General features: G+C 38.9%; 1 pseudogene; it reads right to left on the bottom strand.

Moving 5' to 3' along the window:
* Positions 1-24783: 24783 nt before the first annotated feature.
* LOC113930191 lies at positions 24784-25665 on the bottom strand (annotated as a pseudogene).
* Between the last annotated feature and the right edge of the window lie 1798 nt (positions 25666-27463).

Genomic DNA, 27463 nt, shown 5'->3' with positions numbered 1-27463 from the left:
TGTTGGCTATCAGAATGTCTTCTTTGGAGAGATGTCTCTTCATGTCTTCTATCCATTTTTTAAATAGATTATTTTCTGTGTGGTGACTTGTATCAGTTCCGTCTTAATTTTTATTGTTATGTTAATCACCATACATTACATCATTAGTTTTTGATATAGTATTCCATGATTCATTGTTTGTGCATAACAACCAGTGCTCCATGCCGAACGTGCCCTCTTTAATGCCCATCACCAGGCTAACACATCCTCCCACCCCCCGACCCCTCTAGAACCCTCAGTTTGTTTTTCAGAGTCCATCGTCTCTCCTGGTTGCCTCCCCCTCTGATTTCCCCCCCTTTATTCTTCCCCTCCTGCAATCTTCTTCTTTTTTTTTCTTAACATATATTGCATTTTTTCAGAGGTACAGATCTGTGATTCAATAGTCTTGCACAATTCACAGCGCTCACCATAGCACATACCTTCCCCAATGTCTATCACCCAGCCAGCCCAGCCCTCCCACCCACCCCTCATTCCAGCAAAGCTCAATTTGTTTCCTGAGATTAAGAATTCCTCATATCAGTGAGGTCATATGATACATGTCTTTCCCTGATTGACGTATTTCGCTCAGCATAATACGCTCCAGTTCCATCCACGTCGTTGCAAATGGCAAGATCTCATTCTTTTTGATGGCTACATAATATTCCATTGTATGTATATACACCACATCTTCAAATCCATTCATCTGTTGATGGACATCTTGGCCCTTTCCACAGTTTGGCTATTATGGACATTGCTGCTATAAACATAGGGGTGCATGTAACCCTTCAGATCCCTACATTTGTATCTTTGGGGTAAATACCCAGTAGTGCAATTGCTGGTTCTTATGGTAGCTCTATTTTCAACTTTTTGAGGAAACTCCATAATGTTTTCCAGAGTGGCTACACCAGCTTACATTCCCACCAACAGTGTAGGAGTGTTCCCCTTTCTCGACATCCCCACCAACATCTGTCATTTCCTGACTTGTTAATTCTAGCCATTCAGACTGGTGTGAGGTGGTATCTCATTCAGGTTTTGATTTGGATTTCCCAGATGCCCAGCGATTTTGAACACTTTTTCATGTGTCTGTTGGCCATTTGGATGTGTTCTTTGGAAAATGTCTGTTCATGTCTTCTGCCCATTTCTTGATTGGATCATTTGTTCTTTGGGTGTTGAGTTTGATAAGTTCTTTATAGATTTTGGATACTAGCCCTTTATCTGATATGTCATTTGCAAATATCTTCTCCCACTCTGTCGGCTGTCTTTTGATTTTGTTGACTGTTTCCTTTGCTGTGCAAAAGCTTTTTATCTTGATGAAGTCACAGTAGTTCATTTTTGCCTTTGCTTCCCTTGACTTTGGCAATGGTTCTAGGAAGAAGTTTCTGCAGCTGAGGTCGAAGAGGTTGCTGCCTGTGTTCTCCTTTAGACTTTTGATGGACTCCTGTCTCACATTTAGGTCTTTCAACCATTTTGAGTCTATTTTTCTCTGTGGTGTAAGGAAATGGTCCAGTTTCATTCTTCTGCATGTGGCTGTCCAATTTTCCCAACACCATTTCTTGAAGAGACTCTTTTTTCCATTGGAAATTCTTTCCTGCTTTTGTGAAGATTAGTTGACCATAGAGTTGAGGGTCCATTTTTGGGCTCTCGATTCTGTTCCATTGATCTATGTGTCTGTTTTTGTGCCAGGACCATACTGTCTTGTTGATGATAGCTTTGTAATAGAGCTTGAAGTCCGGAATTGTGATGGCGCCAGCTTTGCTTTTCTTTTTCAATATTCCTCTGGCTATTCGGGGTCTTTTCTGGTTCCATACAAATTTTAGGATTATTTGTTCCATTTCTTTGAAAAAAGTGGATGGTATTTTGATAGAGATTGCATTGAATGTGTAGATTGCTCTAGGTAGCATTGACATCTTCGCAATAGTCTTCCAATCCATGAGCATGGAACGTTTTTCCATTTCTTTGTGTCTTCCTCAATTACTTTCATGAGTATTTTATACTTTTCTGAGTATAGAGTCTTTACGTGTTTGGTTAGATTTATTTTGGTTTGGACCCAAACTTTTGGTTTTGGGTCCAGTTGTAAATGGGATTGACTCTTTAATTTCTCTTTCTTCTGTCTTGTTGTTGGTGTATAGGAATGCCACTGATTTCTGTGCCTTGATTTTATATCCTGCCACATGACTGAATTCCTGTATGAGTTCTAGCACTTTTGGGGTGGAGTGTTTTGGGTTTTCCACATAAAGTATCATATCATCTGGAAACACTGAGAGTTTGACTTCTTCTTTGCCGATTTGGATGCTTTTATTTTTTGTTGTTGTTGTTGTCTGATTGCTGTGGCTAGGACTTCCAATACTATGTTGAATACCAGTGGTGATAATGGACATCCCTGCCATGTTCCTGACCTTAGGGGGAAAGCTCTCAGCTTTTCCACATTGAGAATGATATTCGCTGTAGCTTTTTCATAGATGGCTTTTATGATATTGAGGTATGTACCCTCTATCCCTATACTCCGAAGAGTTTTGATCAAGAGAGGATGCTGTACTTTGTCAAATGCTTTTTCTGCATCTACTGAGAGGATCATATGATTCTTGTTCTTTCTTTTCTTAATGTATTGTATCACATTGATTGATTTGCAGATGTTGAACCAACCTTGCAGCCCAGGGATAAATCCTGCCTGGTCGTGGTGAATAATCCCTTTAATGTGCTGTTGGATCCTATTGGATAGTGTTTTGGTGAGAATTTTTGCATCCATGTTCATCAAGGCTATTGGTCTGTAATTCTCCTTTTGGATGAGGTCTTTATCTGGTTTGGGGATCAAGGTAATGGTGGCCTCATAAAACGAGTTTGGAAATTTTCCTTCCATTTCTATTTTTTGGAACAGTTTCAGAAGAATGGGTATTAATTCTTCTTTAAATGTTTGGGAGAATTCCCCTGGGAAGCCATCTGGCCCTGACCTTTTGTTTCTCGGGAGATTTTTGATGACTGCTTCAATTTGATGACTGCCTGTCCTTTCTGGCCTGCCAGGTCTCTGTTTTCTATTTCTTCCTGGTTCAGTTTTGGTAGTTGATACATCTCTAGGAATGCATCCATTTCTTCCAGGTTATCTAATTTGCTGGCATAGAGTTGCTCATAATATGTTCTTATAATTGTTTGTATTTCTTTGGTGTTGCTTGTGATCGCTCCTCTTTCATTCATGATTTTGTTGATTTGGGTCATTTCTCTTTTCTTTTTGGTAAGTCTGGCCAGGGTTTATCAATCTTTTTAATTCTTTCAAAGAACCAGCTCCTAGTTTCGTTGATCTGTTCTACTGTTCTTTTGGTTTCTAGTTCATTGATTTCTGCTCTGATCTTTATTATTTCTCTTCTCCTGCTGGGTTTAGGCTTTATTTGCTGTTCTTTCTCCAGCTCCTTTAGGTGTAGGCTTAGGTTGTGTATTTGAGACCTTTCTTGTTTCTTGAGAAAGGCTTGTATTGTTATATACTTTCCTCTCAGGACTGCCTTGGCTGTATCCCAAAGATTTTGAACAGTTGTGTTTTCATTTTCATTGGTTTCCATGAATTTTTTTAATTCTTCTTTAATTTCTTGGTTGACCCATTCATTCTTTAGTAGGATGCTCTTTAGCCTCCATGTATTTGAGTTCTTTCCGACTTTCCTCTTGTGACTGATTCTAGTTTCAAAGCATTGTGGTCTGAAAATATGCAGGGAATAATTCCAATCTTTTGGTACCGGTTGAGACCTGATTTGTGACCTAGGATGTGATCTATTCTGGAGAATGTTCCATGGGCACTAGAGAAGAAAGTGTATTCCATTGCTTTGGGATAGAAAGTTCTGAACATGTCTGTGAAGTCCATTCGGTCCAATGGGTCATTTAAAGTCTTTATTTCCTTGTTGATCTTTCGCTTAGATGATCTGTCCATTTCAGTCAGGGGGGTGTTAAAGTCCCCCACTCTTATTATACTGTTGTCAATGTGTTTCTTTGCTTTTGTTATTAATTGCCTTATATAATTTGCTGCTCCCATGTTAGGGGCATAGATATTTACAATTGTTAGAACTTCTTGTTGGGTAGACCCTTTAAGTAGGCTATAGTGTCCTTCCTCATCTCTTATTACAGTCTTTGTTTTAAAATATAATTTGTCTGATATACGGATTGCCACCCCAGCTTTCTTTTGGTGTCCATTAGCATGGTATATGGTTTTCCAACCTTTCACTTTCAATCTGGGGGTGTCTTTGGGTCTAAAATGAGTCTCTTACAGACAGCATATTGATGGGTCTTTTTTTTAATCCAATCTGACAGCCTGTGTCTTTGGAGTGGGGCATTTAGCCCACTTAGATTCTCTCTATTGAAAGGTATGAATTTAGTGCCATTGTATTGCCTGTAAGGTGACTGTTACTGTATATTGTCTGTGTTCCTTTCTGGTCTATGTTGCTTTTAGGCTCTGTCTTTGCTTAGAGAACCACTTTCAATATTTCTTGTAGGGCTGGTTTCATGTTTCCAAATTCCCTTAGTTTTTGTTTGTCCTGGAATCTTTTAATCTCTCCTTCTATTTTCAGTGACAGCCTAGCTGGATATAGTATTCTTGGCAGCATATTTTTCTCATTTAGTGCTCTGAATATATCATGCCTGTCCTTTCTGGCCTGCCAGGTCTCTGTGGATAGGTTTGTTGTCAATCTCATGTTTCTACCATTGTAGCTTACAGATCTCTTCTCCCGAGCTGTTTTCAGGGTTTTCTCTTTGTCTCTGAGTCTCGTAATTTTTACTATTAGATGTCGGGTTGTTGACCTATTTTTATTGATTTTGAGAGGGGCTCTCTGTGCCTCCTGGATTTTGATGCCTGTTTCCTTCCCCAATTAGGGTAGTTCTCTGCTCTAATTTGCTCAAATATACCTTCTGCCCCTCTCTCTCTTTTTCTGGGATCCCAATTTTTCTAATGTTGTTTGGTCTTATGGTATCACTTATCTCTCGAATTCTACCCTCGTGATCCAGTAGTTGTTCATCTCTTTTTCTCATCGTTTTTTTCCATCATTTGGTCTTCTATATCACTGATTCTCTCTTCTGCCTCACTTATCCTAGCAGTTAGGGACCCATTTTTGATTGCACCTCATTAATAGCCTTTTTGATTTCGTCTTGTTTAGATTTTAATTCTTTTATTTCTCCAGAAAGGGTTTCTCTAGTAACTTCCACGCTTTTTTCAAGCCCAGCTAATATCTTTAAAAAATCATGATTTTGAACTCTAGGTCCGACATCGTACTAATGTCCGTATTGAGTAGGTCCCTGGCAGTCCGTATTACCTCTTGTTCTTTTTGTTGAGGTGATTTTTTTCATCTTGTCATTTTGACCAGATGAGAATAGATGAATGAGAATACAAAATGTTGGCAGGGTAACAGAGTCCCCAGAAAATATACTCTAAACAAATCAGAAATGACATGAAACTGGGGGAAAAGAAAGGGAAAGAAAGAAAACAGAACAAGAAAAAAAAAGAAAAAGAAGATAAAAACAAACAAAAACAGAACAAAACAAAAAAAACAGACTATGACCAAATATGATCAGGCTGGTGCATCGATCAGTGCCCCACACTTGATTTTGGGTATATTTTGGTCTGTTAGAAGAAAGTGCCTCCCAAAATTTTAAAGAAAGAAAAACTTATATATGTACAAAAATAAGGTTTGATACTATGAAGCGATGGAATATGACTGTAAAGAGGAAAATTATAAAAAGTTTTATAAAAGGAATTGATAAGAAGTTGTTTGAAAAAGAAAGAAGAGTTCTTAAAAAAAAGGAAAAAAAGGAGAGAATGTGATCAGACAGGAGACTAGAAAAAAGCCACAGACTTGTGATTTAGGGTATATTTTGATCTATTAGAAAAAGTGTATCACAAAATTTTAAAGAGAGAACAATATATATATATATATATATATATATATATATATGCGCCAAAAATCAGGGTAACTAATATGAAGGGTTAGAATATGACTCTAAAAATGAAAAATAAAAATGCTTTTCTTAAAGGAATTGATAAGGTGTTGTTTGAAAAAGGGAAAAAAAATTTAAAAAACGGTTAAAAAATTAACTTTGAAAGATTGAAGAATCATGGTAAAAAAAAGCCATGGATTCTATGTGCATTATTCCCCTCGCTCTGCAGTTCTACCATTCTCATTGATTGGTAAACTTGGTCATGACTGGCTGTTCTTGCTGATCTTCTGGGGGAGGGACCTGGTGCCGTGGTTCCCAAATGTCTTTGCCGGAGGCGGAATTGCCCCACCCTTGTCGGGTGCGGGCTAAGTAATCGGCTCGGGTTTGCTCTCGGGAGCTTTTGTTCCCTGCAAGCTTTCCATACAGCTTTGGAGGACAACAGTGAGAATGGCAGCTTCCCAATCTCCGCCCCAGAGGAGGCGAGAACTCGGGGCCCCGCTCCTCAGTGAGCCCCCAGAGAAAAGCAGTCAGTCACTCCCGTCTCCCCAGTCTCCGGCCACACTCCGTGCTCACCCGGCCTGTGACCATGTGTTTCTATCCCTGGGCACCCGACTTGGTGTGGAGTCTCCAAACCCAGCAGATCCCTGTGGTGTGCTCCCGTGCAGCGCCTCCCAGGGGAGGAAGGGGAGTCTCCCTGGATCTGCCGCTTGTTGGGTCCCTGCTGGAGGAGCAGTGGCCCGACTGTGCCGTGGATCATGGTTTATGGCAAACCCAAGCTGAGAGCACTCGCATCGGCTCCATCTCTGCAGCTGGCTTCCCTGCTCAGATCCCTGGGAGCTCTGCAGCACTCAGGCAACCCTGGTCTTTCTGTGTCCCCAGGGGTCCTGAGACCACACTGTCACACGAGCGTTCCACCCCCTGCTTAGCCACTGGAGCGACGTCCCTCAGCGGAGCGGACTTCTTAAATGTTCCGGTTTTGTGCTCTGCAGCTCTATCACTTGCCAGAATCGGCTGATGGAGGCCCCCTCCCCCACCGTCTATCCTCCCGAATATCCCCTCAGATTCACTTCTCCGCACGTCCTACCTTCCAGAAAGTGGTCACTTTTCTGTTCAGAGAGTTGTTGCTATTCTTTTCTTCAATCTCCTGTTGAGTTCGTAGGTGTTCAGAATGGTTGGATCCCTATCCAGCTGAATTCCTGGGACCAGATGAAATCCAGGTCTCCTACTCCTCTGCCATCTTGCTCTGCCCCCGTATCAGTTCTTTTTATATTTTGGATACTAACCCTTTATCAGATATGTCATTTGCAAATATCTGCTCCCATTCCATAGGTTTTCTTTTAGTTTTGTTGATTGTTTCCTTTGCAGCTCGGAAGCTTTTTATTTTAATGAAGTCCCAATGGTTTATTTTGCTTTCATTTTCCTTGCTCAGGAGACATATCTAGAAAGATGTTGCTATAGCCAATGTTAGAGACATTATTGCCTGTGCTCTGTTCTAGAATTTTTATGGATTCATGACTCATATTTAGGTCCTTATACACTTTGAGTTTATTTTTGTTTATGGTGTAAGAAAGTGGTCTAGTTTCATTCTTTTGCACAGAGCTGTCCAGGTTTCCCAACACAATTTGTTGAAGAGACTGTCCTTTTCACAGTGCATATTCCTACCTCCTTTGTCAAAGATTTTCTATTCTGTTCCATTGATCTATGTGTCTATATTTGTGCCAGTATCATACCTTTTAGATTATTACAGCTTTGTAATAGAACTTGAAGCCTGGAATTCTGATACCTCCAGTTTTGTTCTACTTTTTTAACATTACTTCAGCTATTCAGGGTCTTTGTACTTCCATACAAATGTTAGGATTGTTGGTTCTGGTTCTGTGATAAATGCTGTTGATATTTTGATAAGGATTGCATTAAATCTGTAGATTGTTTTGGGTAGTATGGACATTTTAACAATACTTGTTCTTCCAATTCATGAGCATGGTATATCTTTCCATTAGTTTGTGTCATCTTTAATTTCTTTCATCAGTCCTTTGTAGTTTTCTGAGTATAGGTCTTTCACCTCTTTGGTTAAGTTTATTCCTAGGTATTTCATTAATTTCAGTGCAGTTATAAATGAGATCATTTTCTTAATTTTACTTTCTGCTCCCTAATTATTAGTCTATAGAAATGTAACAGATTTCTATATATTCATTTTGTATTCTGTGACCTTTCTGAATTCATTTTTCAGTTCTAGTAGTTTCTTCGTGGAGTCTTTAGAGATGTCTATGTATAATATCATGTCATCTGTAAATAGTGGAAACTTACCAAGTTGGATGCCTTTTATTCCTTTTTATTGTCTGATTCCTATGGCTAGGACTTCCAGTACTATGTTGAATAAAAGTCACGAAACTGGACATCCTTGTCTTGTTTCTGACCTTAGGGGAGAAGCTCTGTTTTTCACCATTGACTATGATGTTAGCTGTGGGTTTTTCATATATGACCATTATTATGCTGAGGTATGTTCCCTCTAGACTTACGTTGTTGAGGGTTTTTATCACGAATGGATGTTGTACCGAAGTACAACAAAGGCTTTTTCTGCATCTATTGAAATGGTCATGTGGTTTTTATCCTTTCTCTTATTGATGTGATGTATCAGGTTGATTGATTTGTGAATATTGAACCACCCTTGCATTCAGGGAATGAAACCCATTTGAGTGTGGTGAATGATTTTTTAATATATTGGTGGATTTAAATCACTAATATTTTTTTAATTTAAATTCAATTAGCCAACAAATTTTTTATCAAATTGCTAATATTTTGTTGAGGATTTTTGGACCCATGTTCATCAGAGATATTGGTTTGTTCTCTTTTTTTGTAGTGTCTTTTTCTGGTTTTGTTATCAGGGTAATGTTCACTTCATGGAATGAATTTGGAATTTTTCTTTGTCTTCTATTTTTTTTTTGGAATATTTTGAGAAGAATAGATACATGCATTAACTCTTCTTTTAATGTTTGATAGAATTCACCTGTGCATCCATCTGGTCCTGGACATTTGTTGGGTGGGAATTTTTTGATTAGTGATTCAGTTACATTGCTGGTAATCAGTCTGTTCAAGTTTTCTATGTCTTCCTGCTTCAGTTGTGGTAGGTTTTATGTTTCTGGAAACTTATACATTTCTTCTAGCTTGCCAATTTGTTGGCATATAATTTTTCTTTTCTTTTTCTTTCTCCAAATTTTTACTTAAAATTTCAGCTAGCTAACATACAGTGTAGTATTAGTTTCAGGTATAGAATTTAGTGAATCATGACTTATATATAACACCCGGTGCTCATCACAACAAATGCCCTCCTTAATACCCATTACCTATTTAACCCATCCCCCCACCCACCTCCCCTCCAGTAACCCTCAGTTTGTTCCCTGTAGTTTAGAGTCTGTTTCTTGGTTTGCTTCCCTTTTTAAAATAATTTTTCATAATATTTTCTCATAATTCTTTGTATTTATGTGGTATTGTTTCTTATTTCTCTTCCTTTATGATTTTCTTTACTTGAGTCCTAGCTCTCTTTTTGATGCTTCTGGCTAAAACTTTACTAATTTTTTCATTTTTTTAAAAGTTTTTATTTATTTGACAGACAGAGAGACAGCAAGAGAGGGAACACAAGCAGGGGGAGTGGGAGAGTGAGAACTTCCGGCTTAGCAGGGAGCCTGATGTGGGGCTCGATCCCAGGACCCTGGGATCATGACCTGAGCTGAAGGCAGACGCTTAATAACTGAGCCACTTAGGTGCCCCAATTTTGTTCATCTTTTGAAAGAATTAGCTCCTAGTTTCATTGATCTGTTCTATTGTTTGTTTGTTTGTTTTAGTTTCTATTTTCTTTATTTATTTTCTAATTTTTATTATTTCTTTCCCTGTTCTGATTTTAGGGTTTTGTTGTTGTTGTTGTTCTTCTTCTTCTTTTTATAGCTTCTTTAGGTGTAAGGTCAGGTTATTTATTTGAGATGTTTCTTACTTTTAAGGTAGGCTTCTATTGCTATAAACTTTCTTCTTAGGAAAGCTTTTGCTGCATCCCAACGATGTTGGACCAATGTATCTTCATTTTCATTTTCATTTGTCTCCATGTATTTTTTAATTTTCTCTTTGATTTCCTGTCTGATCCCTTCATTGCTTAGTAACATGTTATTTAATCTCAATGTATTTATGCTCTTTCCAAATTTTTTTCTTGTGGTTGATTTCTAGGTTCACAGTATCTTAGAAAAGACACATGGTATGACGTGGATGTTTTTGAATTTCTTGAGACTTGTTTTCTGGTCTAATATGTGACCCATTCTGAAGAATGGTCCATATGCACTTGGAAAGAATGTTTATTCTGCTGTTTTTGGTTGGAATGTTTTGAATATATCTATAAGATCCATCTGGTTCAATGTGTCATTCAAAACCACTGTTTCCTTGATTGTTTTCTTTTTTTTTAAAGATTTTATTTGTTTATTTGAGAGAGAGAGAATGAGAGATAGAGAGCACGAGAGGGAAGAGGGTCAGAGGGAGAAGCAGACTCCCTGCTGAGCAGGGAGCCCGGCGCGGGACTCGATCCCGGGACTCCAGGATCACGACCTGAGCCGAAGGCAGCCGCTTAACCAACTGAGCCACTCAGGCGCCCTCCTTGATGGTTTTCTAAATGGATTATCTATCCATTGATGTAAATGGGGTGTTAAAGTCCCATACTATTATAGTATTACTATCGATTAGTTCCTTTACATTTGTTATTAACTGCTTTTTGTATTTGGGTGTTCTTATGTTGGGTGCATAAATATTTACAATTGTTATAGTTTCTTGTTTAAGGCTTTATGATTATATTGTGTCTTTCTTTGTCTCTTCTTATAGTCTTTGTTTTAAAGTCTATTTTGTCTGAAAATTCATTTGCATAAGTACTTTTCCATCTCTTCACTTTCAATCTTCATGTGTCCTTAGGTCTGAAATGAGTCTCTTGAAGGCAGCATATAGATGTGTCTTGCTTTTTATCCATTCTGTCATCCTACGTGTTTTGATTGGAGTCTTTAGTCCATTTTCATTCAAAGTAGTTATGATAGGTATATATTTATTGCTATTTTGTTACTTGTTTTATGGTTGTTTTTGTAGTTCTTCTCCGTTCTTTTCTTCCTTGATCTCATCTCTCATGATTAGGTGGCTTACTTTATTGATATATTTGGATTCTTTGCTTTTTTTTATATCTCTTACTGTTTTTGATTTGTGGTTACCACTAGGTTTGTATATAACCTCTTCTGCATATAGCACTTTATATTAAATTGATGGTCAGTTCAGCTTGAACCCATTCTTTCCTCCTCTACTCCCAACATTTTAGATATATGGTGTCATACTTTACATCCTTTTATTTTGTGAGTGCCTTGACTGATTTTTATGGATATACTTATTTATACTGCTTTTGTGCTTCCCTACTATTAGTTATGGTCTTTTCTTTCTACTCAAAGAGTCCCTTTAATATTTTTGTAGGGCTGGTTTAGTGTTAATGAAGCCCTTAAATTTTTGTTTGTCTGACGAACTCTTTAGCTCTCCTTCTATTCTGAATGATAGCCTTGCTGGATAGAGTATTCTTGGCTGCATATATTTTTCCTTTCCTTGAATATATCATGCCACTCTCTTCTGGCCTGAAATTTCTGCTGAGATATCTGTTAATACCCTTATGGTGTTTACCTTGTATATAACTGTCTTTTCTCTTTCTGCTTTTAAAATTCTCTCTTTATCTCTACTTTTTGCCATTTTAATTACTGTCTGTCTTCGTTTGGACCATTTTGAGTTGATTTTGTGGTTGATCTCTGTGCCTACCAAATCTGGATTTCTGATTCCTTCCCCAGATTTAGGAAGTTTTCAGCTATAATTTCTTTTTTTTTTAAGATTTTATTTATTTATTTGACAGAGAGATAGACAGAAGAGCATAAGCAGAGGGCATGGCAGAGGGAGAGGGAGAAGCAGGCTCTGCACTGAGCAGGGAGCCCAATGCGGGACTTGATCCCAGGACCCTGGGATCATGACCTGAGGCAAAGGCAGACGCTTAACCATCTGAGCCTCCCAGGTGCCCTATAATTTCTTCATATAAATTTTCTGCTCCTTTTTGTCACTCTTCATCTTCTGGTATCCATGTAATGCAAATGTTATTACACCTGATGGTGTTGCTGAGTTTCCTAAGTCTATTCTCATTTTGCCTATTTTTTTTTCTTTCACCTACTCAGCTCGATTACTTTCCATTACTCTGTCCCCCAGGTCGCTGCTTCATTCTTCTGCTTCCTCTGGTTTACTATTTATGCCATCTAGTGTATTTTTATTTCATTAACTGTGTTCTTCATCTCTGGTTGTCTCTTTTTTATGTCTTGTTAAGGGTCTCACCTATGTCCTCCACTCTTCACTCAAGTACAGTATCTTTATGATCATTACTATAAATTTTCTATCAGGCGTATTAGTTATCTCCATTTTTATGGATATACTTATTTATACTGCTTTTGTGCTTCCCTACTATTAGTTATGGTGTTTTCTTTCCACTCAAAAAGATTAGGTCTCTTGCTGTGATTTTTTCCTGTTTTGTTTTGTTTTCATTTGGGAATATTCCTCTGTCTCCTCATTTTGTCTACCTGTCTGTGTCTGTTTCTCTGTGTTAGGAAAGTCAGCAATGTCTCTTCTTCTTGAAAGTAAGAGTTTTTATGAAGAAGAGGTCCTATAATACCCTGCAGTGCAGTGCTCCCTGGTGCTTCAGAGGGTCTACTAGATGTGTTGCATGTGCCTTGCTGCTGTGGCTGAGTCACTGTTTCCTTTAGTCAGGTTTTCTTCATTGGATCTCTTTGCCTGTTGTGGGCAGTTTTTGGTCCCTGTAGTGTTAGTGGTCTAGTCTGGGGGTGCTTTGGGCTTGAGTCAGACCAGGCATTTGCGAGATTTGGTAACACCAAACTGCAGGGAATTTCCCTGTGTTGTTCTCTGAGTAGCCTTCATTGGTGGGCAGGGCCTGCAATCAGACCAGTTGTCTGCCACCAGCCCACTTTTGTGGCCACAGTCGGACTGGTATGTGGGGTTATCTTACCCTCTCCTAGGGGCAGGAGTCACTTTGCAGTGATGCTGACCCCTTTCAGTTCTATTTGCATACTTCTTGGATTGTGGTACCACTTGGATGGGTTTCAGCCAAGAACTTATTGAAATGGATGGATCCTCAATGTGCATGGGGAAAGGACATGCAGGGTTTGCAAGTTTTGTGTGCTGGTCCTCTGGGGTAGAGGAACTGCAGTGCCAGGCCTGAGGTAGGCCTGGCTGAGGTGGTGAATATGCCTAAGCATTAGGTGGGAGGCAGAACAGTAGTGTTAGCAAGTGTAGGCCCCATGCTGTTTCCTTCAGGTGGCCATGTGTTTATGCTGGGGAACAGGGGAGCAAGATGGTACCTGCCAGCTCCTTTGTTCCTGGAAGTTTCCCAGTGAGCCCTGTCCCTCCAGGACCTGCACGGAGATGCATACAATTCTTCCTCCCATAAGTCCCAGCCATTTTTCAAATTGCGGCTTCTGTGGTGTATCTCCATGGGCCATTTATTATGTTGTCTCTTTAAGGGAAGGGACTCAATTTCTTCTCACCCTCCCGGCTCTCTCAGACCTAAGCTCCCTGGTTTTTAAAATTTCAGGTTTAGGGGGGGGCGGAGCAAGATGGCGGAGGAGTAGGAGACCTAGATTTTGTCTGGTCTCAGGAATTCAGCTGAATAGGGATCAAACCATTCTGAACACCTACGAACTCAACAGGAGATCAAACAGGAGAGTAGCAACAACTCTCTGAACAGAGAAGCGACCACTTACTGGAAGGTAGGGCGTGCGGAGAAGTGAATCCGAGGCGATATTCGGGAGGATAGACGGCGGGGGAGGGGCCTCCGCCGGCCGCTTCTGGGAAGTGATAGAGCCGCAGAGCACAAAATCGGACCTTTTAGAAGTTGGCTCCGCGGAGGGACGTCGCTGCAGTGGCTAAGCGGGGGGGGTGGAATCCTCCCGGGACAGTGTGGTCTCAGGACCCTTGGGGTCACAGAGAGACCGGGGGTGCCTGAGTGCGCCAGAGCTCCCAGGTATCAGAGCAGGGAAGCCGGCTGCAGGGACGGAGCAGAGTCGCGGGCTCTCAGCTCAGGGTTGCCATAAACTGTGATCTGCGGCCCAGTCGGGGCATGGCTCCCCCAGCAGGGACCCAACAAGCAGCAGATCCGGGGAGACTCCCCTTCCTTCCCGGGGAGGAGTGGTGCGGGAACGCACTGCAGGGATCTGCTGGGTTTGGAGACTCCGAGCGGGGTCGGGTGCCAGAGATAGCAACGCTCGATCACAGGCCGGGTGAGCACAGAGTGCGGCCGGAGACCGGGGACACGGGAGTGACTGCTTTTCTCTGGGGGCACACTGAGGAGCGGGGCCCTGAGTTCTCAGCTCCTCCGAGTGGAGATTGGGAGGCCACCATTTCTGCCCTGGTCCTCCAAAGCTGTATCGAGAGCTTGCAGGGAACAAAAGCTCCTGAGAGCAAACCGGAGCAGCTTCCTTAGCCCGGACCGACAAGGGCGGGGCAATTCCGCCTCCGGCAAAGACATTTGGAAACCACAGCAACAGGCCCCTCCCCCAGAAGATCAGCACAAACAGCCAGCAAGCCAAGACCAAGTTGATCGATCAAGGAGAATAGGAGAACTCCAGCGCTAGGGGAATACTGCACATAGATTCATGGCTTTTTTTTTTTTTTTTACCATGATTCATTATTTCATCAAAGTTAATTTTTGTTGACTTTTTTTTATTTTTCTTTTTCCCTTTTTCAACCAACATCTTATAAATCCCTTTTTTAAAAAAAAAAAAACATTTTTTATTTTTTTTTTCCTTTTTAGAGTCATATTTTATCCCTTCATAGTAGTTACCCTTGTTTTGGCATATATATATAAGTTGTTCTCTCTTTAAAATTTTGAGGTACAGTTTCTTCTAACAGATCAAAATATACCCTAAATCACTAGTGTATGGCTTTGTCCTAGTCTCCTGCCTGATCACATTCTCTCCCTTTTTCCTTTTTTTTTTCCTTAAATCTTCTTTCTTTTTTCAAACAACTTACCTTACCAAGTCCTTTTATAAAATCTTTTATAATTTTCATCTTTACAATCATCTTCCATCCCTTCATTGTATCAACCCTTATTTTGTACATATATGTCTTTCTTCCTTTAAAATTTTGGGAGGCACTTTTTTCTAACACACCAAAATACACCCAAAATCTAGTGTGTGGCACTGATCTATGCACTAGCCTGATCATATTTGATCATATTCTCCTTTTTTGAATTGTTTTGTTTTTATTTTATCTTTTTTTCTTTTTCTCTTTCTTTTTTCTTTCTTTCCCTTTCTTTTCCCCTGGTTTCAGGTCTTTTCTGATTTGTATACAGTATATTTGCTGGGGACGTTGTAAACCTGTTAGCCTTTTGTTCTCTCATTCATCTATTCTCCTCTGGACAAAATGACAAGACAAAAGAAATCACCTCAGCAAAAAGAACAAGTGGTAGTACCGTCAGCCAGGGTCCTACTCAATACGGACATTAGTACGATGTCGGACCTAGAGTTCAGAATCATGACTTTAAAGATACTAGCTGGGCTTGAAAAAAGCGTGGAAGTTATTAGAGAAACCCTTTCTGGAGAAATAAAAGAACTAAAATCTAACCAAATCAAAATCAAAAAGGCTATTGATGAGGTGCAATCCAAAATGGGGGCACTAAATGCTAGGATAAATGAGGCAGAAGAGAGAATCAGCAATATAGAAGACCAAATGATGGAAAATAAAGAGGCTGAGAAAAAGAGAGAGAAACAACTACAGGATCACGAGGGCAGAATTCGAGAGATAAGCGATACGATAAGACGAAACAACATTAGAATAATTGGGATCCCAGAAGAAGAAGAGAGAGAGAGAGGGGCAGAAGGTATATTGGAGCAAATTATAGCAGAGAACTTCCCTAATGTGAGGAAGGAAACAGGCATTAAAATCCAGGAGGCACAGAGAACCCCTCTCAAAATCAATAATAATAGGTCAACACCCCGACATCTAATAGTAAAACTTACGAGTCTCAGAGACAAAGAGAAAATCCTGAAAGCAGCTCGGGAGAAGAGATATGTAACCTACAATGGTAGAAACATTAGATTGGCAACAGACCTATCCACAGAGACCTGGCAGGCCAGAAAGGACTGGCAAGATATCTTCAGAGCACTAAACGAGAAAAATATGCAGCCAAGAATACTATATCCAGCTAGGCTATCACTGAAAATAGAAGGAGAGATAAAAAGCTTCCAGAACAAACAAAAACTAAAGGAATTTGCAAACACGAAACCAGCCCTCCAAGAAATATTGAGAGGGGTCCTCTAAGCAAAGAGAGAACCTAAAAGCAGCAAAGAGCAGAAACGAACACAGACAACAGACAGTTAACAATCACCTTACAGGTAATACAATGGCACGAAATTCATACCTTTCAATAGTTACCCTGAATGTAAATGGGCTAAATGCCCCAAACAAAAGACACAGGCTATCAGATTGGATTAAAAAACAAGACCCATCAATATGCTGTCTGCAAGAGACTCATTTTAGACCCAAAGACACCCCCAGATTGAAAGTGAGGGGGTGGAAAACCATTTACCATGCTAATGGACACCAAAAGAAAGCTGGGGTGGCAATCCTTATATCAGACAAACTAGATTTTAAAACAAAGACTGTAATAAGAGATGAGGAAGGACACTATATCCTACTTAAAGGGTCTATCCAACAAGAAGATCTAACAATTGTAAATATCTATGCCCCGAACATGGGAGCAGCAAATTATATAAGGCAATTAATAACAAAAGCAAAGAAACACATTGACAACAATACAATAATAGTGGGGGACTTTAACACCCCCCTGACTGAAATGGACAGATCATCTAAGCAAAAGATCAACAAGGAAATAAAGACTTTAAATGACACACTGGACCAAATGGACTTCACAGACATATTCAGAACATTCCATCCTAAAGCAACGGAATACACATTCTTCTCTAGTGCCCATGGAACATTCTCCAGAATTGATCACATCCTAGGTCACAAATCAGGTCTCAATCGGTACCAAAAGATTGGGATCATTCCCTGCATATTTTCAGACCACAATGCTTTGAAACTAGAACTCAACCACAAGAGGAAAGTCGGAAAGAACTCAAATACATGGAGGCTAAAGAGCATCCTACTAAAGAATGAATGGGTCAACCAAGAAATTAAAGAAGAATTAAAAAAATTCATGGAAACCAATGAAAATGAAAACACAACTGTTCAAAATCTTTGGGATACAGCCAAGGCAGTCCTGAGAGGAAAGTATATAGCAATACAAGCCTTTCTCAAGAAACAAGAAAGGTCTCAAATACACAACCTAAGCCTACACCTAAAGAAGCTGGAGAAAGAACAGCAAATAAAGCCTAAACCCAGCAGGAGAAGAGAAATCATAAAGATCAGAGCAGAAATCAATGAACTAGAAACCAAAAGAACAGTAGAACAGATCAACGAAACTAGGAGCTGTTCTTTGAAAGAATTAACAAGATTGATAAACCCCTGGCCAGACTGATCAAAAAGAAAAGAGAAATGACCCAAATCAACAAAATCATGAATGAAAGAGGAGAGATCACAAGCAACACCAAAGAAATACAAACAATTATAAGAACATATTATGAGCAACTCTATGCCAGCAAATTAGATAACCTGGAAGAAATGGGTGCATTCCTAGAGATGTATCAACTACCAAAACTGAACCAGGAAGAAATAGAAAACCTGAACAGACCTATAACCACTAAGGAAATTGAAGCAGTCATCAAAAATCTCCCAAGAAACAAAAGCCCAGGGCCAGATGGCTTACCAGGGGAATTCTATCAGACATTTCAAGAAGAATTAATACCTATTCTCCTGAAACTGTTCCAAAAAATAGAAATGGAAGGGAAACTTCCAAACTCATTTTATGAGGCCAGCATTACCTTGATCCCAAAACCAGACAAAGACCCCATCAAAAAAGAGAATTACAGACCAATATCCTTGATGAACATGGATGCAAAAATTCTCACCAAAATACTAGCCAATAGGATCCAACAGTACATTAAAAGGATTATTCACCACGACCAAGTGGGATTTATCCCTGGGCTGCAAGGCTGGTTCAACATCCGCAAATCAATCAACGTGATACAATACATTAACAAAAGAAAGAACAAGAATCATACGATCCTCTCAATAGATGCAGAAAAAGCATTTGAGAAAATACAACATCCTTTCTTGATCAAAACTCTTCAGAGTATAGGGATAGAGGGTACATACCTCAATATCATAAAAGCCATCTATGAAAAACCTGCAGCGAATATCATTCTCAATGGGGAAAGGCTGAGAGCTTTTCCCCTAAGGTCAGGAACGCGGCAGGGATGTCCACTCTCACCACTGCTATTCAACAGAGTATTAGAAGTCCTAGCCACAGCAATCAGACAACAAAAAGAAATCAAAGGCATCCAAATCGGCAAAGAGGAAGTCAAACTCTCACTCTTTGCAGATGATATGATACTGTATGTGGAAAACCCAAAAGACTCCACCCCAAAACTGCTAGAACTCATACAGGAATTCGGTAAAGTAGCAGGATATAAAATCAATGCACAGAAATCAGTGGCATTCCTATACACCAACAACAAGACAGAAGAGAGACAAATCAAGGAGTCGATCCCATTTACAATTGCACCCAAAACCATTAGATACCTAGGAGTAAATCTAACCAAAGAGGCAAAGGATCTGTACTCAGAAAACTATAAAATACTCAGGAAAGAAATTGAAGAAGACACAAAGAAATGGAAAAACGTTCCATGCTCATGGATTGGGAGAATCAACATTGTGAAGATGTCAATGCTACCTAGAGCAATCTACACATTCAATGCAATCCCCATCAAAATACCATCCACTTTTTTCAAAGAAATGGAACAAAGAATCCTAAAATTTGTATGGAACCAGAAGAGACCCAGAATAGCCAGAGGAATACTGAAAAAGAAAAGCAAAGCTGGCGGCATCACAATTCCGGACTTCCAGCTCTATTACAAAGCTGTCATCATCAAGACAGTATGGTACTGGCACAAAAACAGACACATAGATCAATGGAACAGAATCGAGAGCCCAGAAATGGACCCTCAACTCTATGGTCAACTTATTTTTGACAAAGCAGGAAAGAATGTCCAATGGCAAAAAGACAGTCTCTTCAACAAATGGTTTTGGGAAAATTGGACAGCCACATGCAGAAGAATGAAACTGGACCATTTCCTTACACCACACACAAAAATAGACTCCAAATGGTTGAAAGACCTAAACGTGAGACAGGAGTCCATCCAAATCCTAAAGGAGAACACAGGTAGCAACCTTTTCGACCTTAGCCGCAGCAACTTCTTCCTAGAAACATCGCCAAAGGCACGGGAAGCCAGGGCAAAAATGAACTATTGGAATTTCATCAAGATAAAAAGCTTCTGCACAGCAAAAGAAACAGTCCACAAAACCAAAAGACAACCGACAGAATGGGAGAAAATATTTGCAAATGACATATCAGATAAAGGGCTAGTATCCAAAATCTATAAAGAACTTATCAAACTCAACACCCAAAGAACAAATAATCCAGTCAAGAAATGGGCAGAAGACATGAACAGACATTTCTCCAAAGAAGACATCCAAATGGCCAACAGGCACATGAAAAAGTGCTCAACATCGCTCGGCATCAGGGAAATCCAAATCAAAACCTCAATGAGATACCACCTCACACCCGTCAGAATGGCTAAAATTAACAAGTCAGGGAACGACAGATGTTGGCGGGGATGCGGAGAAAGGGGAACCCTCCTACACTGTTGGTGGGAATGCAAGCTGGTGCAACCACTCTGGAAAACAGTATGGATGTTCCTCAAACAGTTGAAATTAGAGCTACCGTTCGATCCAGCAATTGCACTACTGGGTATTTACCACAAAGATACAAATGTAGGGACCCGAAGGGGTACGTGTACCCCAATGTTTATAGCACCAATGTCCACCATAGCCAAACTCTGGAAAGAGCCAAGATGCCCATCGACAGATGAATGGATAAAGAAGATGTGGTATATATACACAATGGAATATTATGCAGCCATCAAAAGGAATGAGATCTTCCCATTTGCAACGACATGGATGGAACTGGAGGGTGTTATGCTGAGTGAAATAAGTCAATCAGAGAAAGACATGTATCACATGACCTCACTGATATGAGGAATTCTTAATCTCAGGAAAGAAACTGAGTGTTACTGGAGTGGTTGGGGGTGGGAGGGATGGGGTGCCTGGGTGATAGACATTGGGGAGGGTTGTGCTACGTTGAGCACTGTGAATTGTGCAAGACTGTTGAATCACAGATCTGTACTTCTGAAACAAATAATGCATCATATTTTAAGAAAAAAGAAAAAGAAGAAGATAACAGGAGAGGAAGAAAAGGGGAGTATGTCAGAGGGGGAGATGAACCATGAGAGATGATGGACTCTGAAAAACAAACTGAGGGTTCTGGAGGGGAGGGGGGTGGGGGGATGGGTTAGCCTGGTGATGGGTATTGAGGAGGGCACGTTCTGCATGGAGCACTGGTGTTATGAACAAACAATGAATCATGGAACACTGCACCAAATACTAATGATGTAATATATGGTGATTAACATAACAATAAAAAAATTTAAAAAAAAATCAAAAACCCTCATTTTAGTGTTTGAAATGGTGAAATTACAATTGTATAGGGAACAAAATGTTTACGTTTAAGTTCAATCAGTTTAGAGTTGGTTGAAATGTGATCAATTATGTAATGAGATGTTGCTCTAGTTTTTAAAGTGGCAAAAACTTCATTCTATATTCCAAGTAATATATCTGTAAGTTCTCCTTTAAAGAACAAAAGAGCCAGTAATTAATAAAGACAAGTGTTCAGATTAAAAAAAATAATAATAAATAAATAAATAAATAAAATTTCAGGTTTAAAGTCCCACTGCTTTAAGAGCTCATGAAATTCAGCCCCTCTGGTTTTTAAAGACAGATGTTATGGAATTTGTCTTTTTTGTGTGGGCTACCCAGTGTGATAGTTTATTTCTCTCCCCTCTCCATGTATGCAGCATCCCTCCCTCCCAAGGGCCGTCCCACAAGACCATTTAGCTCCTCAACTTGTCTCCTCCCTTCCTACCCTCTTCCATGTGGCCTCTTCTCTACCTTTAATTGTGGAGTTATTCTGCCAGTTTGGGGGTCTTTGTTTGAGCTATTGCACTGCTTTGAGTATTATCCTGTTTTATCCATGGAATGAGGTGAGCTTAGGGTTCTGCTATTCTGCCAGTTTCCCAGCCTCATACATAAGTTTTTATCCAGAAGCCAGACTTTTCATTTTCATTACATTTTTTGAGTTATTTTTAGTGGTTGTTCTAGGGTTTAACATATATGTCTTAACTTTTCAGCATTGGCTTCATATTTATATTAACTTAATTCCAGTTAGATATAGAGCACCTGGGTGGCTCAGTCGTTGGGCGGCCGCCTTCGGCTCAGGTCATGATCCCAGGATCCTGGGATCGAGCCCCGCATCAGGCTCCCTGGTCTGTGGGAAGCCTGCTTCTCCCTCTCCCACTCCCCTGCTTGTGTTCCCTCTCTCGCTTAGTCTCTCTCTGTCAAATACATAAATAAAATCTTTAAAAAAAATAGAAGTGTTACTTCTATATAGCTGTATTCCCTCTACCTTATTTTCCGGTATTATTCTTATACATGTTAAATAATAAATGTTGCAATCCCAAGAATACATTGTTATAATTATTGCTCTATATTCTTCTTTGTCTCTTAAGGAATCTGAGAAGAAAGGAGAAAAATATGTATTCATAGATTTTGTTATATTAAACTTCTTATTTATCATAGCTGATTCTTTTCATTTGTTCGGGAATTCAAGTCACCATATGGAATAAAGCCCAATACTTTTCTCCAACCCATCTCCTTTGCACTGTTATTAAATATATTAAATTTCTATATATTTTACACCCAATATTGTTTCATAAAATTGCTACTTAAATCAGTTAAGGAAAAAAGGGGAATAATTATGCATCTATATTGTCTTTTATAAATACATAGTTGCTCTTACTGTTGCTCTGTTGTGTGTGTGCATGTGTGTGTATTCCAATTACCCTCTGGGGTCACCCACTGTCAGCCTAAAGAACTTCCCTTAACATTTCTTATATGGCAGGTGTCCTCACAAGAAATTCTTTAAGTATATGTTTTCCCGGCATGTGTTTAATTCACTTTCATTTTTGGAAGATCACATTGCTTGACATAGCATTATTGGTTGACAGTTTTCTTCTATACACACTATATTTCTCTGCCTTCTGGCCTCCATTGTTTCTGATGGGCAGTCATTTCATAATCTTATTGGGATTCCCTTGTAAGTGACAAGTTGTTGTCTTTTGATGATTTCAAGATTTTCCCTTAGAGTTTGGATTTCAACATTTTTACTGTGATGTGTCTGTTTGGCATCTCTTCGTCATGTTGGCATAATTAACATTGTCCCAAATGTCTCTGAGATTCTGTTCACTTGTATTTATTCTATTTTTCTCTGCTATTTGATCAACCTGTTTTCAAGTTTGCTAATTCTTTATTCTGAATTTTTCTAATCTACTGTTGAATCCCTCCAGTGAATTTTTCATTTCAGTTATTGTATTTTTCACTCCAAAATATTCATTTGGTGACTTTTTATGTAATTTCTATCTCTTCATTGATAATCTTTTTTTTTTTTTTGATGAGGCATTGTCATCATACCTTTGTATCTTCTTTAATGGTGGTTCCTTTAGTTCTCTGAACATACAGTGGTTAATTTGTAATTACTATTCGTTAAATCTGACATCAGTTCACTCTTATAGGCAGCTCCTTTTTTTAAAACAATATAAATACTTTTTTTCAAGAAATACAGAGACTAAAAACATAAAGATGGCTAGATATCCTAACAAAAATACATTTCAATGATTATCGTTAAATCTGTAATATTTCCTGCAAGCAAAATACCTTTAAGTAAATTTTTAAAATGGCATCCTGAATTTCAAAATGATTTCAGTGAGAAAATCTGCCAAAATTATTTTTTAATAAATAAGAAATTTCTTCAAAATAGGCTTGTTGAACTTGCTAATTTTTGAACACCTCAGTATACATGCTGACTACATATACAATAGGTACTATAGTAAGAAAATGCTCAAACTAATGAGATGTGAAAATCATTAACACGCTGAAAATTGCTATAACTTGTGGTTTTAAAATAACGAATACAAAGTTAAATGTTTTCCTTGTTTTAGGATTCATTTGAAAATGAAACTATATCTAATATGTAAAAAGTACAAGTTTTACTAGTAAGCAATTAATATACATATTAACTATTTGAAATACTCCTCAACTTCCACTTGTCCACTCTTAATTTCTAATACTATATTTTCTTAACAAGCATAGAAAACATCAAACTTCTCTCTAGAAAAAAGTTTTGTTCGTTGACACCCTTTAAAGAAAAGCAGCCTGAGCCTATGGCAAGTTAAAAGTTGACAGACAAACTATTCTATTACATATTGCACCTTCAAGTTTAAATAAAAAAAAAAAACCTCCCTAAAAGTAGAATACACATCACTATAAAAGTATCAACCTCTCATGGTAGCTCTACTGGAGAATCAAGCCTTAAAGACCACTTTCTTATAGCAGAGAAAACCATTGTGAAGGCATATCAAGTACACTTATGGCTTGAATGTGTGCTATGCCACAGGATTATGTATAGAATATATTAGTAACTAGAACTGTTACACAGAGTTTAACTTGATTATCACGGAGAACATAACAGAAGTACTCTCAGCCCATGCAAATAAAGTGAAAATATTGAGTTACTGTGCAGAATGCTTCACTCCTGGAGAGAACTAAAGGGAGCAGTAACCAAATTAAGTGCAAACGGTGGCCAAAGTCACTCTCCTTAAAGATTCCTAAGCACAGTGATGTCTGAGGCATACCTTTATCCATTAAATCTGTGTGCCCGTATTACCGTTTGGGATATATGTCATCAAAATGGTTTAAATCTTTTGAGTATTATTCATACATTCTTACCTACTCAGTCTCTTCATTTCTCAAAAGATTTCACTTACAGTAAAATACTTAGGAAACAAATTGTAAATGCACATCTTTCTAAATGAAACTTACATAGACTGAAATTAGAGATAATTTTTAAATAAACAATATGCAGGCAGAACAAGTAGGCAAATGACATTCAAGTGTATAGTATAAAACAAAATTGACCATTTTAAAATAGTGATGAATTTCCTCAGCTAAAACACATAATGAAATTCTAATCTAACGCAGGTCAATAAATGTAAAAATAGTTATAAACCCTAATAGGAAAAATAAAACAACTTTTATTGGCAATTTCTATTAAGATGAGAATCTTAAAGTAACAGAAAAGTGGTTTTAAATCCACTTAGAACACCAAAGAAATACAAGTCCAATCTCATCTTTTTTTAAATTATAAAATCCTGTGTGTCTACAGGTCAAAAGCACTAGTGGCAGAATCATAGTTCTATATAAACCACAAATGTTCCATACATAAAATTTTCAGAGTTGCATGAGTTCCAAGGACTTGTTTGTTTCAGCCTACCTACTCTATGTATTCAATCTGGCATAAAGTCTCTTTCTGTAACCATTGATTATCACTGACCGCCACAATTCAGAAAAGCAAGATGGGCTACAAAATGAATAATTTCAAGGTAATAACAATGTTTTGCCTTAGTCCAAAAGGAAAGGGCCCTGTATTCTCTCTCCCTTAATTGATTTGACAAGAATTTGTATTTAATCTGGAGACAGCAAATCATGCAAGCAAAATTTTCCTCTGATGTGAGGTTGAAAATCTTCATTCAAGACTACAAGCTTCTACAGAAATGAAATCACTTTTAGGAGTACATTGAGATTTTAATCTACAAACCAGCTTTCTATAATGATTCCATTAAAAAAAACTGATATGTAAAGGCTTGCAGTGGTTTGTCAACAATTACAGTTTTTGAAAGGTGTCTTTCAAGGATAAATCCTTTGTATATGTTCCTTGTAAATGAACACAATGTTCACAGAAATGCCAGTGCCTGATCAGTTGCCTTTTAGAGTCTAACGTATTTAGATGTTATCGCTGTTTTAGGAATATTAAAAAGAGCAATCTTATAATCTGAGACATTGGATTCCTGGAGGCATCATCTTAATCCAACCGAAATCTGATCAGTGATATCTTAGAAATGACTGCATCTCCTGGCTCTTTTAGACTACTGGGCATGTAGTGTTTTATACACATCTAAAAGTAGGCAGAATTCTGGGGTGCTTCTTTTTTTCAGTAGAAAAGCAGATTTCCTATTAGGTTGTTCTTCGGTTAGTAGCAGAACATATTGCATGACATAATAAAGGTCAAATACTTTCCAGTCTGACTCATAGGTGGCTTCTGCATGAGCTGATGAATAACTGCTATCTAGAGTTACTGGGGCTTAAAGGGTGAGATATCCCAAAGAACTGTTTCTTCTGCTTCTTCTAAACCATCTCCGATAGCCTCACTTGAACAGCTTGATTTGAATTAACTGCTCCATTAGTTGATTCAGTACTACCAGAAGTGGTCTTACCCACTTGTTCCATACCAAGTGGTTTTACCATCTCTTCAGTTGTGCAGCCTGTCCTAGAGAATCTGATTCTCATGTGTCAGTTATTCAATGTAAAAAAAAAAAAAGTGGAAGACATGAGAAAATATGGACCCAATAATATAGTCCATCAGAGATTGCCAGAGGGAAGGATTATGTTCTATTTTCCATTTTGCTTTACGTGCTGATTTGTCGTTTCATAACCACCAGGTTTCGAGATGCCTGTTAGCCTTTTCTCCTGCTCTTGGTGTTGATGTGGTCAAATTATTATCCATGTCAAGTCCGATTCTACTTTGTTTCAATGGTTTTTTCTCTCTTGTGCTTATGCTACCTATAATGTTTTGATAAATTGATGTCAACCATCCAGTTTCATTCTTTAGTGGATTTTCTCCTCCTGAAGGCAGGCTTTCATGAAATCTGAATATTTCCTTGTTGCTCTGGCAAGACATTGTGCTTGGATTTGGTTTGATTGCTAAGAAGCTTTCCTTGCACTTGGCCTCATCTTTTATGGGTGCTTCCTGTAAAACTCTGATGCCAGAAATATATCCTCAGGCTCCAGTGATGGTCCTCACTGCTCAATGTAAGCTGTCTTTCCTGCTTAGCCTGCAGCATCAATAGAACCATCTTCAGCCATTCACAATTTCTCACTTACTGACCTGGGTTCTGCACAAACAGGACCCACAGGGAAAGCCGGGTATTTCCATTTGACCAGTATTTTTTCCCCATGGTATAGCCCTATATTGGAAGGCTTAAAATTTTATGCGCTCCTTTGACATGTGGCCTCAAAAGCCTAGCTCTGTGTTCCTATGCCGTTGTCCAATATGCCCCCCAGCCAGCGGGAAGTCCTGTGTAGCTAGCTAGCTCCTCTAAGAGCCAGACCAGCTACACTCCACCCAATCCTCAGCCTAATAGTTTTCACTTCCTTGCCAGACTGCAAAACTATTCAAACCAATCACATCCTCCCATAAAATTAAGGGTCACCTCAACCTTTTGTTTCTACAAAGCCTGCCTCCCTCAGCCCCTGCTTATTAACTCTGTTTCCAAGAACAACTGTCATGTGGCCTTGCCTGGACTGCCGTGATTTCCTTTGGAACTGTATAATTGATTAATAAACTTCAGTTTTATTTCATCTGTCTGGTGTCAGGCACTGTGCATTTGGCCATCCCATACTATTTAGGGTGGAGCATCCCTTTCTCACCAATGAAGTGAATAGGAGTAAATCAAAACTGGGGGCAGACTTCCCTGTTTCTTTACATGTCTCTTAATATTTTGTGGGAAACTGCACATTTGAGGTAATATGTTGTAGCCACTCTTCTACTGGATCCCCCTCTGGTGCTTGTTATTTTTCTTTGCTTTTTTATTTGTTTAATGACTGCTTGGATTGTTTTGGCAAAGTCTATTTTCCCCTCCCCCAAACCATGAAACCTCTGATTTTCCTCCTCAGGACCAAGCACAGACTTTGATATGCCTGCAATTACCCTAGGATGACTGTTTTTTTTTTGTTTGTTTGTTTGTTTGGTTGGTTGGTTGGTTTTGTTTTGCAAGGCTCCCTTTGGTTGTCTCTTTCCCTGACCAGCTGGTAATCACCAAATCCTGGGCAGGGTATAAATTGCTCAATAGACTGATCTGATTAAAATTGGGTTCCTTTGGTGGGATAGTTTTGAAGTCAGTGTTTCAGATTTGTTCTCACCCCAGTAGGGCTCTTCTTGGCTGTCTCTTTCCCTGGTTCTCTCTGGTTAACTAGCTTTCCTACAGTTAGCTTTTAGTTTGAATAATTCTACCAATTTCATCTTAATTTCTCTTAACCACAAACTCCATTAATTCTGAGAGAGCCATAGGCTTCAACTTCTTCATAG

This window comes from Zalophus californianus, chromosome X, assembly GCF_009762305.2.
Source record: "Zalophus californianus isolate mZalCal1 chromosome X, mZalCal1.pri.v2, whole genome shotgun sequence".
Taxonomy (NCBI): domain Eukaryota; kingdom Metazoa; phylum Chordata; class Mammalia; order Carnivora; family Otariidae; genus Zalophus; species Zalophus californianus.
This window is presented reverse-complemented; position numbering and strand designations above follow the sequence as displayed.